Genomic DNA, 13525 nt, shown 5'->3' on the forward strand with positions numbered 1-13525 from the left:
TCCGGGATGGCCGTTGCGATGTTGGGGCCGGAGGTGGCTTTGGTCCAGGTTTCTGTGAAGAATGCGACGTCAGGCTAGAGGGTGTCTATCAGGTCCCAGAACTCTATGGTGTGACGGTGCAGGGAGCGCACATTTAGAAGGATATAAGTAAGGGTTTCAGAGGTGCGTGCATTAGGTGGGCCTTCAATGGTCATGAGACCTTCGTCGATGGTGAAGGATCTGCAGCAGGGTCTGCATGAGAACTGCCCATTGGTGGTGTTGGGCACAGATCTTGCGCAGTCGGCATGTCTTCCGGGGTTGAGTGTTTGGAGGGTGGTTGAGTGGTAGCGGTGGGGCCTCAGAGAACCATGCATCCTGGCGCTGGTCGCGGTTGGGTCACGGACGGGTGAAGACGGGCTGGCCTTAGGCGGCCCTTCAGATCTATCAATGATGTCCTGGAGTGTTAGAGGTCTCAATAATACACGTAAACGCAAGCATACCCTTCATTATCTTCAATGGCAAGAGGTGGAAACAGAATTCCTACAGGAAACTCACCTTCCCAAATCTAATACAACACAGTTTACATTGAGCTGCGGTCTGCATAGGTATTTTGCCAGTTATAGTAACTAAGCCATAGGGACGGCAATTCTTATTCATAAGCGTATCCCATTCAACATGCACTCACTCTTCAATGATAATGAGGGTCAATATACGGTTGTCACAGGCAAAATTATGGGCCACACACTTGCCCTAGTATGTATATATGCTCCCAACATAGACAGCCCTGAATGTTTCCTGTCTATACATGCTCATTTGCCCATACTTGAGCTCACCAAATTGATTGTAGGAGACAGTTTTAATTTCTTGATATGTCCTATGCTAGATGGCAATTCCACCTCGCCTGTCACCAAACCCCGAGCACAAATGGTACTCCTGGTTCTTTGTGACACCTTTTCCCTTTCAGACGCTTGCCGACAACTCCACCCCTCCGAGCCCAGTTACACGCATTACTCTAGGCAACATAATACATGGACACATGGGTGCTTACGCATGGCAATATTCTATTAAGACCCTTCCCAGAACATCCTCTGATCATTCACCAGTGCTCCATAACCTGAAGATTCCCCGACCTGAGGGATACGAGCATAAGTGACGTTTTCCCAGCCGAGCCCTTAATGACGACTTATTCCACTCAGAGATCGGAGAGACCATAGAAGAGTATTTTCGTATAAACACTGAATCAGTGGACATGTGGGCGGACTTATGGGAGGCTTTTAAAGCTTACATTAGCGGTGTATGCATTTCCAATCATGCTGATGTCCTAAAGGACTTGTGTGCCACCATTACTAGGCTAGAGGTGGATTTGGCCAAACTAGACGAAGAAACGCAGGTGGGTTCGGCCTCGGAAACCACGCAGCCTCACTGTTTCCTACTTACAGACTGCAGGGACACTGCGGATCAGGAGATCAATTTTCTAAGTAAATACCAAACAGCCCATCATTATGGGGAGGGTGAGCGGCCTGGTCTTATGTTGGCGCAGACGCTCCCACCCCCGTATGCTAAATCTTATATTACAGAACTCAACCGGACGGCCATTTATTCACGGACACCACTGCTCATCCTGTGGCAAACTCAAAGCATTTGTCTCATTGTCTGTGCATACTGAATGTGCCTCTGACTCTGTCTCTATTCTCACGCTTTGCAGCAGAGCATGGTCACCAGTGCAAGCTTGTTCTCTCTGAAGCTTGGTATTTGTCCCTTCTTTGCCAGTTGATTTCTTGGTGCCGGCTGATCCACATACAGAAAACATCCCAGTTACCGTCGGCTGCTTTGGCTTTACCACTTTCTCTGTGGGATGCTGCTCTCTAGCTTTCAGTTTAGTGCTTTCCTCCTCCTCCTTCTCGGGCCCCCTAGGGGGAGTAGCGTCTTCACCCTTACAGTCAACCAGCATTTTCTGAGCAGGAAGCAGGCCTCACGATCCCCGGCTGCAACAGTTGCCCCGGCTTCTATCCGTTCCTTGGAGAGTTTAGGTTGCTTTGGAGGCATCTTGTGCCGATGCGCATAATGGTTACCACTCATGCAAACGCCGAGGAACTTGCAAATGAGGCGGGCCAGCAGGTATGTAATAAAGTGACTTCTAACAAAGATGTTTTGCATAGTATGAACACACACTGTTCACACTAATTCCGTTTTCTTGCTTTATTTATGTAGTTTCCTTAAACCACACTGTAGCCTGAAATGAGAGGGAGCGGCACCCGCCGCAGTCACGCAGAGGTCACCTTGCCCCCAGACAAACAAAAATGGAAATGTCCAACTCAGTTTGTTAGAGATTCCATGTATTTTTTCTCTCCTCTCTCCCTGGCTTCCACTTGGGGCTATGGTCCTGTACCATGGGCTGCACTACCTTCCAAAAGTCCTAGTTTGTGTCATGCATTTTACTTATGGCTAAGTTTGCCCTTTCATCACTGCTGGCATGCTGGGTCATACAGCTAGCTGACACTTCCCTATATATGAGAACAAACTCAGAAGTTTGAAGAACGTCTGAGTCTGATGTTACAGATGTGTTTATGAGGATGTTAAAATGTAGGTTATCAAGTTCCCATTGTTGTACATTCTGGGACTGCCTTCTTGAGTATGTTTGGAACTTGTTTACAGATGTAACGGCCACATGATTGGATAGCAAAACCTTTGGTGACAGGGGGATCAACTGGGGCCCAAGCAGTGTTTTTTTAAGACTCTCCTATTGGTCATAATAGACATCCTTTCACCCTTGCGTACTCCGTGAATGGCTACCTTTATCATTACCAATGCAAAAGCCATGACAAATTGCATTATTTGCAATATGTGTGGTTAGCAAGCGTGAAAAAGTCCAAATTATTTTGAGTTTGACCGATTTGGGGTTTTCTCAAAAACCTAAGACACATGCTCAACCCCATTCATAGGATTCCCATCGCATCTACTGTTCCCTTCAGGTGCTTGGGGCTTGTGATTGATAGTGGTATTTTGTACCATTTTACACTTTGTGATCATTTTCAAACAGGCCACCTCATCTTGCGTAGCTATGCACTTTCATTTCTGAGAACCAGGTTACACACAGGACAGAATCTTTCCTGATATCATCTTTAAGATTACAAGGTATTGATTCTAATTACTTGCCTTTTTGGGACAATAATATCTTTATTTTGAGCTCCATCAATCCATCATGCTCCCAACTCCAAAGCCTTGGTCCAGGGAGATTAACCTTGATACCAAAGAACAAACAGAGCAAACAAGCAGGGTGTAGAACTAGACAGGGCTGACTTCCAGATATTTATGCAGAAAGGTAGTGGTAGGAGATTTAGGCTTGTACAAATATGAAGCAAGCTGAGCAAGGAGAGTAGGAATGTAGCCAATAGGTCTACCAACCAGCAGTCATTTAGTGGGTAGAGCTGAAGAGGTGGAAGCTCACCCGGCACTGCAAGCAGCACCCGACCTACTCTGGCCATTCCATGCGGCATGAGTCTCAACCAGCAACTGCGGTGGGCCTAACCGCAGGTATCCCCATTCATCACAGTCTCCACGGTGATCCAGGTGGCCGCATGCCCACTTGGCATGGCATCAAACAAGTGCGGCATCCAAAACACCATCTGCTCCCACTCTTTCCTGGTGGGCCAGCTCTCAAAACGCTTACTGCGCCGATCGGTGGGGGTCATTGAAGAATATGGTGTATTGCGGCGGGCTCACCACTATGATGTTTGATGACTTCACCACAGAGACTCTTGACTTCAGTCGCTCCGAAAGTTGTCCCTCAATAACCTGCAATTCTGTGCTCCTCTCATTGTGTATTGACTCAAGCTCACATGGGTGTATCACAATGAGCAGAGTTGTAGCTTTGAACTCTATAAACGTTTTACAAAGTTTCCAAAGTGAACTATTAATCACAGTAGTTACCAATATTTGTTTGCGTTTCAAATTAAAAGCAGTGATTTATCATTTGGTTAATATTTTATATCTACTGGACGTTCCAGTGAATCTTTGGTAATTGAGACTTCATTTTAAAGATACAAATACAAACTATTTTTATGAATTGATGTTGAATTCTGCTATTTGGTATATTTTACAGCGTAACATGTCTATGTCTTTCTTTGATAAAGCTTGATTGCTCAGAGCTACAGCTAACCAGGGTTGAGTTAAAGGTTTCAAACCAAGCAGAGTGGATCTGGTACAGGTAGTGAGTTTATTGCATGTTGCTGTCTGACAACCACATGATATAATAAACTGCTTCCCTCAAAGGCAGAGTCTTAGAAATGGGGGTCTCTAGTTGGCAATGGTTTGCGCTTTTGTTCAAGTAGAGACCCTTCTTCCTAGTCAGGGTAAGGGGATACACTTCTAAATTAAACCCTGCTCAACCCCTGGGTAGCTTGGCACGAGCAGACAGGCTTATCTCAGAGGTAGTGTGTAAAGCCTTTGTGCATACATACAGTAATACAGTAAAAACACTCCAAATTGATGCCACACCAGTTTAGAAAAAGAAGTAATTTTTTTTATCGAAAACAAACAAGACCAAACATCCAACATACATTAATCAAAATGTGATTCTTAGAAGGTAAAGACAGGTCTGTCCATAGCAACCTAGCGATGCAACACTTTCAACAGAAAGTTCCTTGGATGCATCAAAATTATAAATAAAACTGCCACAGAGCAGGTGATGCGTTGGTTCCTTATGCCCAGGAAAAGTGATGTGTCGGTTCCTTACTCCCGGGGAGGTAATGCGACAGTTCCTTACTGCCACGCAGGGTAGGTGATGCGTCAGCTCCTCACTGAAGAGAGGTAATTCATCAGTTTCTTACTGTGCAGGAGGTTACATGTCAGTTTCTTACTGAGGCCCCAGCGTTCTTGTAGACTTGGCACCCTGGTGCAATGCTTTCGGATCGGGGATGCGGTGGTTGTCCATGCAGCGGCTGCGACAATTGCGCTGCATTGGTCTCTCTAGCCACGGTCCCATGATGCGTTGGTTCTTGCAGCCACTCAGCAGGGCCTAAGTCAGAATCGGTGCTGTGATGGCAGACTTCGGAGATCAGTGCACAGGATTTGGCGTGCAACGCTTTCTCCAGCATCAGGCAGGTGCTGCATCGGTTTCTTCAGAGGCACAGCAGCAATGTGTCGGAAACAGGTGCGACATCAGGAACAACACCCAGAGGCCCAACTCAGTAATAGGCACCTCCTGGAAGGTCCGAACACCCAGCAAGGACGTTCAGGGGAGCTGATGTCCCTGAGACTTCAGAACAGGAGGCAAGCTCTACTTTAAGCCCTTGGAGATCTTGTACAAGCAGGACACACAGCACACAGCAAAGTCTTTATCCTCTCCTTGCAGGAACGGCTGCTGAAGGCCAACCCTAGACAGCACAAAGCAAAGGGGCAGTACTGCTCCTTCAGCTTTCTCAGCTCTTCTCCTTTGCAGAGGTTTCTCTTGAGTTGAGAAGTACTCTAAAGTTCTGGGGCTTGGCCCCCAATATTTATATTCTATTTATCTTTTTGCTCTTGTGGCAGAGAGGCTCTGTGTTCAATCTAAACCTGTTATGTCCTCTCTGGTCCAGCTTCCTGGCAGGAGGTGGAGCCAGCATTGTTTGATGCAGACCAGGCCCATTCAGGTGCAAGGAAATCTCTAACCCCTACTCTAAATGCAGCCCAGGTCTATTCAGCCCATCCGTGACTCGTCCAGGAAAGGCGGGACTCACCTCAACCACCCCCAGTGGCTGTCTACAGTGAATGCACATCCCCATACCCTGTCACTCCAAAGCCAGACAGTCAATCCACAGCCCATCAGAGGCCTACAGGATGGCTACGCAAGAAAATACCCACTTTCTAAAAGTTTTTTTCAAACACAGAATGTCAAAATCATCCTTACTAAAAGATGCATCTTTATATTCTGAGTTCAGGCATACTAAACTTTACCTTCCCATCTTGTCCCAATGAGAAGTTATATTGATAGGATGTTATAAATAAACTCCCATTCTATCCTATGGGACAGATAGCCTTTCAATAGTGAAAAATGAAATACCACTGTATTTCACTATCAGGACATGTCAAACACATCAGTACATGTCCACAGGAGCACCTTGGGCCTACCTTAAGGGTGACTCACATGTAATAAAAGGGAATGTTTGGGCCTAGCAATTCAATGCACTTGGCCAGGTAGACATGGCAGTAGAGACTGGGCACCAACACTGCAGTGGCAGGCCTGAGAACCCTTTAAAAGGATGATTGGTTGGGTGGCACAAACAGTGATGGAGCCCACTAGCAGCATTTGACTTACAGGTCCTGGGCACACATATTGCACTGTACTAGGGACTTAGTAGCAAGTCAACCAAGCCAATTATTGAAACACCAATTCATATTCACAATTTACAGGGAGAGCTTATGCACTTTAGCACTGATCAGCAGTAGTAAAGTGCCCAGAGTCATAAAAGCAATAAAAACAGGGACATCGCAGGAGGCCAAAAAGTCTGGGGATAAGCCTGCTGCAAAAGCTATGTCTAACAAAGTTATTTCTCAATATATATTTTTGTGGATTTTGTTAATTCCTAAGTGGCTGTCTACAGTCTGTAACTCCAAGGCTAGACAGCCAATCCACACCCAGCAGAAGCACAGAGGATGGCTAAGCAAGAAATGACCGACTTTCTAAAAGTGGTATTTTCAAACACAGAATGTGAAAATCATCCTTACTAAAAGATGTATATTTATATTTTGAGTTCAGGCATACTAAACTTTACCTTCCCATCTTGTTCCATAAACTCTCATTCTATCCTGTGGTCAGATGGCCTTTCCATAGTGAAAAACAAAATACCACTGTATTTCACTATCAGCACATGTCACACACATCAGTAAATGTCCTACATTTCACAGACACTGCACTCTGCACCTTGGGCCTACCTTAGGGGTGACTCACATGTAATTAAAGGGAAGGTTAGGACTTGGCAAGTGGATGCACTTGCCAGGTCGACTTGGCAGTAGAGACTGGGCACAGACAATGCAGTGGCAGGTCTGAAAACCCTATGAAAGGCTGTTTGTGTGGGTAGCACAATCAGTGGTGCATGCCCACTAGCAGCATTTGACTTACAGGCCCTGGCATACATAATGGCCTATACTAGGGACTTAGTAGTAAGTCAAAGAAGCCAATCATGGAAAAACCAATCCATATTCACAATTTGCAGGGAGAGCTTATGCATGTTAGTGCTGATCAATTGTGGTAAAGTGACCAGAGCCATAAAACCATAAAAAAACAGGGTCAAAAACAGGAGGCCAAAAAGCAAAAGGTCTGGGGATAAACCTGCTAAAAATGCCAGGTCAAACAGAGGTATTTAGCCATATATAACCTTTGTGTGGATTTTTGTGGCTTAATAGAATGGAGAGACAATGCTTTTGTCTCCTTGTGGCATTTGTATTCCTATTTATTTGTCCACTAAGTGAGAAACCTGAGCAATATTTTCCAAAGTTGGTCTTTGCTTTATGAATTCAGATTGGTCTAAATCAATCCAGAAAAACATGCACTTTTCAGTGCTTATCACTAAGTATGGGTGAATTTTGCGGATCCGTGGTCTGCAAATTCGTGCAAAATGGCAAAAAATCAGCGAGTTCGCGGATTTTCCCGCGAAATCGCGGATTTTTTTGCCATTTGCAATAAAGTGACACGTGTACCCTAGTGTGTGTGGTGCGGGCCAAAACGGGCGGGGCTTCTATGCGAGTTCACATGCCTCTTGTTTATAAAGGGTCAGAGACCGATTAGAGCAGCAGATGAGAAGAAAGCAGCCTCCTGGTCACAGTAAGTACACGGGGATCGGTCTCGATAAACTCGTGGATGAAAAGTCCTCCATCAAGGATTACATCTAGTTGTAGGCGGTAGATATGGGGAGGAAGCACACCTGTCTTGCCTCGACCGCGCTCACTAGTTGTTTGGGTTGATTGTAATGCGTGACTGAATTTGAGCGTGTGTGGTGGGGCCAAACGGGTGGGGCTTCCATGCGAGTTCAAATGCCTCTTCTAAGGGTCAGCGACCGATCAGAGCAGCAGATGAGAAGGAAGCAGCCTCCTGGTCACGGTAAGTACACAGGGATTGCGCTCGAGAAACTCGTGGATGCGAAGTCCTCCATCAAGGATTACATCTAATTGTAGGCGGTAGATATGGGGAGGAAGCACACCTGCCTAGCCACTACCACGCTCACTAGTTGTTTGGGCTGATTGTAATGCGTGACGGAATTTGAGCTTCAACTCAGGCACCTGCTTTATTTATATCCGTAAGTGCTTCTTGTTGAGGTTTAATTTTTGTGACAGGAGCATTGTGCCTGAATAAATCCTGCCTGCATTATCCACGAAGATGCTGCACACAAAAAAATATCAGCCTGCGAGCGAATTTGCTAATTTTCTGCAATTTCGCGAGATTCCACGAGCGGAATGGATTTTGTGCCCGCACTTACATATCACTAAGATCTTGGTGCAAATCAACTTTTAACACAAATACGGCTCTGTATGATGAGCAAGGTTCAGCTGGTCTAACTTTCTAATTGATAAGAGCTACATCATCTTCTCTCATAGATAGCATCATCTCACCCGACTCCTTGAAAGAATTATAGCTGTTGACCAGTTTGGAGAAAGTAAACCCTTTTGCTAAAAACACTGGTTAGATAGTGTGAATGTGGAAACATTTTGTAATCCCTTTAAATATTTTGCTGCTTCTCAATCAGAAATAGTTTCCTCTAATGTCTCAGTGTTGAAAGGATCTAGTGTTGGAAGATTTACGTAAGCTAAAAACAAATTGTTGTTGATATAAACTTAGAAGAAATTCCCTAAATGCCTGTTGTTTTTCCGGTTTCGAATGAGTAAGTTGGCCACACATATTTATGATGTTAGAGATTCTGGTTCAAGTTGTGGCCATTCTCAGCCGCATCGCCAGTAGTCAGTCTTTTCTATCATCTTTTTTCACAGAAGAGTTGTTTTTACCATAGGACCGTTCTTTTTGACCAATGAGTGCACAAGATATCAAGCTGGCCCGGCAGAGTTCGTACATTTATGGATTAAAGTTAGTGTGGCATTTTCCCACAATTACTGATTTCAGGTCATCTCACACTGTGGCTATGGACATCTCCGTAAATATTCACCCCAAAGTAAACATAATTTTGGTTTGCAGGACAGTGGCACATGTACTGCTTATTATCAAGGAAGTATTGAATTGCCACTTCATACCATAAGTATTACTTAAAAAATGTATATTTAATTAGGTTAATTGTTTATATTTTTTGGTCTGCTGGTTTTACTTTTATAAGGGTATTGGTTGGGGAGTAAATTAATTTTACTTACTTTATATTTATTTGTTTAATATTATTAGTTTTGTAATTGGAAATAAGATTTAATTGTGTAATTATTTTTGTACAGTTTAATTTTAGTTGTGTTTTGTGGGGGTGATAAGGGAAAACTGTGGGAAGGTTAATAAATATTATGAGTTTTAATTTGTTTTTAAATGTGTAATATTTCTTTATTGGTAATTAATTATGTTAATTATGTAAGTAAATTTTTTTAAAGTTAGATGTGGGTTGTGAATTGTGTAGTGTTAAAGAGTAAGAAATAAAAAAGTAAATGTATGTAATAATTCATGTTTTTGTTTGTATGTACTGACTCACGATATTTAGGACACAACATTTCTGTAGGTTTGACATTTCCAACTTGATATTCTCTCTACACACACATGTGCTTTATACTGTAAATATTTAAGTAAACACACAGTCAATAATAAAATGACAAATCTTCTCTTGTGGGCTGAGGTGAATGATAGTAGCTCTTGACTAGGCTATTGCTCTAAACTCTAAGCCAGAGGATTTAATTCCGTTAGTGGGTATTGGCTGGACAATAGGAATCTTAGGTCTAGATCTTGAGTTGAGCTTTCACTAAGATGGATGATTCTTCAGCAACATTGATCTTTTCATCTTTTGATTCAATTATAACAGAATGGTCGAGCTCTGTAAATCTTAGTTTGCAAAATTGTCTCTTCGATAACCTCTTCTCTTTCTCTTAGCATTCATTGGTCTCATATCAGTAGAGGTGCTTTCCTAACTGCATCGTAATCAGCCCCTTAGTCCAAGGACTTCTGCATGGATGATTAATTTGGAAGTCCACTAGGTACTGTAATATTGCATTTCCAAAAGATGGTCAATTTTTGTTGTAGATTTTTCAAGCAATGAAAGAATTGATTCTAGTATCTTTTAGGGGATAAATAATGCATCAGATAACTTTTCTTGCTTGTTGGAATGGACAAGGGACAGCAGTGGAAAATCTGGTGGTTGGATATATTTTATTCTGTATTAGATGGATTACTTGGGGTCCTATTGGACAATTCTTACTTCTCTTTAGATGAGTTAATCTCATTTGTTTATGGGAAGTGGCTCACATTTATATCAGGTAGTGTAAAGTTTAGATTGACATTTCTATTTGCGGTAGTCTGTGAGATTTGTTGAGTTGAAGCTTTCGTAGTTGAGGGCACTAGCTGGTAATTCCCTTTTTTGATTTCCATCTGCATCACTTGTCTTGAGGTATCATTATAGCCTTCATTCTTTGCTTAATTTTGTTTTCCTTTTTCTTCTGTCTGTATTCCATTTGTATTTGTAACTACCGCAATGGGGGGCTGAACAAACTCTGTGATTGTATGAGATCCTGGGAGAGATCCTATATGTGCTGATCTCAATTTCCTCTTCCTCAGATATTTTGCTGATACCAACCTCATCATGAATATTGTGTGGCTCCTTAGTTTTTTAATGCCATTGTAAAATGGTATAGATATACTGTACTGGTCCCCCTAGCAGAGGTAATCTCCATAATCGGAGCGGTCCCAATATACCGCTCCTTCAAGGTCTTTCCACCTCATGGCTCTGCAGGTGGGTATCTCTCTTTGTAACAGACCACTTAATAATATTTCCATGACTCACAGCTCCTGCAGCTCTGCATCACTCTCCAGTGCTTCAGTGTGCAGAGATTTGTACAGGATCCGAAGATTCGAGGCCTCACCTTATCATCCCTGACAATTCTAAGGCTTGGGGGGGTGTATTCTGATCTCAAGATGCACCCTAGCCTAAAAGGACACTTCTGTAAACATATAGTCCCCCAGCCAGCGACTGCACAACATAAGAGTAGTTCCCTCCCCACTAGTGCTTGTTATTAAAACAGGTGATTCTTGCAGCTCTCCTGGTAGCGCCGTCAGGTTACTTAGGCCACAGAAGGCAGGAAGTTGGCTACAGAGCGCAGGAGAGGAAGTGGGTGGCAGGAAAAAACAGTCAATGATTAAAGTTAGCAAAATAAAAAAGGTCAAAGGTTGAAGAAAAGTTACCTCATTTCTCAATGTCTCAATCAATGTTCTCACATTGGCCCTTGGGGGCGCCTCTGCCCCCCCCCCCCCCAGCATCCAGTGCTCCCAGTGCAGCTGATGACCTTTTATGTAGGGATAAGGCTGGGCGGCAACAAGGCAATGAGTGCAGTATCAACCGCTGAGAAACGGCAGTTGACCGCAGGGTAACCGAGGGCGGCTGGGGGCAGGTGTAGAAAAATGACGGATTCCTGTTTCCAGGCCTGCACTTAGCTCCGCAGGCCCGTACTCTACTCCAGATCTCTGAGAACCACTGCACAGCAGCTGCAGCCACAGCTTCACCTCCTGCTGCTCACTCAGCTCCTCCTCTTCCTATTGTAGCTTCAACATGAGTCGTCAGTGCATGTCACATCGCTGTTTTTTACCACAGACTCTCTTCCTCCACTCTGAAACAAATTCACATTAGCTCCGCCTCCCAACTGCTGCAACAATGATGGAATTAGACAGGATATTAATATACGGTACCCAAATCCCATTTCAGAACCCTTGCTTAGGGCACAAGCTCTAGTATGATACGAGCCTGACCTGCCATTGAATGCCTGAGCCCCATGAGCAATGGTAAACAGTGCCTTTTGTGAGGCCTCTGCAGGATGTGTTTTGAATAGCCCCGAGCCTAATGCTCCGCTTCGCTCATGGAATTTGCAAAACTCTGCAACTCCCTGTTCAGTGGAGAATGCGGAGTTACCAATAAACTCTGCACTCCGCAACGGAGCCTAGTTTTTTTTCCATTGGAATGCTGATAATGTCTTTTTGCAAGTGCAGTGAGTGCGACCACACTTGCCGGGTGCTTGCATGTGCCCACAAGATTTTCTAGCAGCCCATGAGCTCCCATGAGATTTTGTTAACTGAAATGCAGCTTTAGGCATGCAAATAACTTCAGCTGCTTCTTTTGTGTTGTGGGCAAGCTAAATTGAGCATGACTGACTGTGGCTACACCCTGGAGAAGATTGTATGTGTTTTGTCCACCTCCATGTCACTTTTCATTTGGCTTTTGGAGCTGGAAAGATCACTCTCCTTGTCTGCTGCAGCGGGATGGCGGCACTCAAGAGGAGCTCTGGTAACCGATTCCAGAATCTGTTTTATTCATCTGATTCTGCCGGTGGTTTGATCCCCTGCAAGCCACCATTTCCAGTGAGGCGGTCGCAGCCTGCGAGGGGTCTGCTGACGTACCGCTGTGGCTGTAGGTGGGGTCGCGTATATGGCTCCCACTTGCAGCTTCGTGGTGAAGTGGACCTCTGCACTGATTCGTAGCTTGAGGCGTGGCTGGGCTTCGGGAGCGTGAGGCTGAAGCAGTGGACCTGCTGCCTTGGGGCAAACGGAACTCGCAGTAAGTCACCAGAAAGCTAGGTGGCCCTCTGTACTGGCAACGTGTTCCTGCCTGTGGGGGAGCCTGTGACTGAGACCCTGGGTGCACTATTCATTCTGCCGGTGGTGACGAGGGAATAATTCACTCCCTTAGGAACTACCTTAGCAACGTGATCCCTCCACAGCCTTCCTGAATTGGGGATACATGTACAGGTCACCTCCTAGAGTGGATCGAGCAACTGGGTGTAATGTGATGAGCCCCAAGGGGGCTAAGGGGGAGTCTGGCTACCACTGTGTGCGATGAGGGCACTGAGGGCTCTGAGGGTCATATTTACGAACACCAACCCTCTTTTGGCCCAGATTTTGTGACGAGCTGGTGTAGATCTTCCCTTTCATAATGAGCAACAGCAAGGGCAAGGGAGTTATGGGGGTCACAGGAACTTTGGACGCTTTCATCATAAGGCCTGAATTTTGCTCATTCATGAGATCGAACTCACAGAGAGGAGGTTATCTTTAGATACTTCTTGCAAAGATGTTATTCACTGGGCATTGCTGCTTCAATAGCCCCTCAAATCTGCATGTCCCCCTCGCCGCAGAGCACTTTACAGGCCCCTCCTGACCATGACCCGAAGGTCTCTACAAAGGATACTTCCAGTGAGCCCAGTATAGCCTTAAGGACTCGGACCTCTAAATTTCAAAGTGAAGGTATGACAAGAGAGTTACCTGCAAAGCGTAAACGGGGTACAGGTACGGGCACACATTGACATAAAGTACAAAAGGAACCCCGGCGTACTCACTCTTCATCGACCCAAACAAGTTCCACCGGTACACAGACTGATGATCTCTTGCTTCCTA

The sequence above is a fragment of the Lissotriton vulgaris genome, chromosome 10 (genome assembly GCF_964263255.1).
Source record: "Lissotriton vulgaris chromosome 10, aLisVul1.2, whole genome shotgun sequence".
Lineage (NCBI taxonomy): Eukaryota > Metazoa > Chordata > Amphibia > Caudata > Salamandridae > Lissotriton > Lissotriton vulgaris.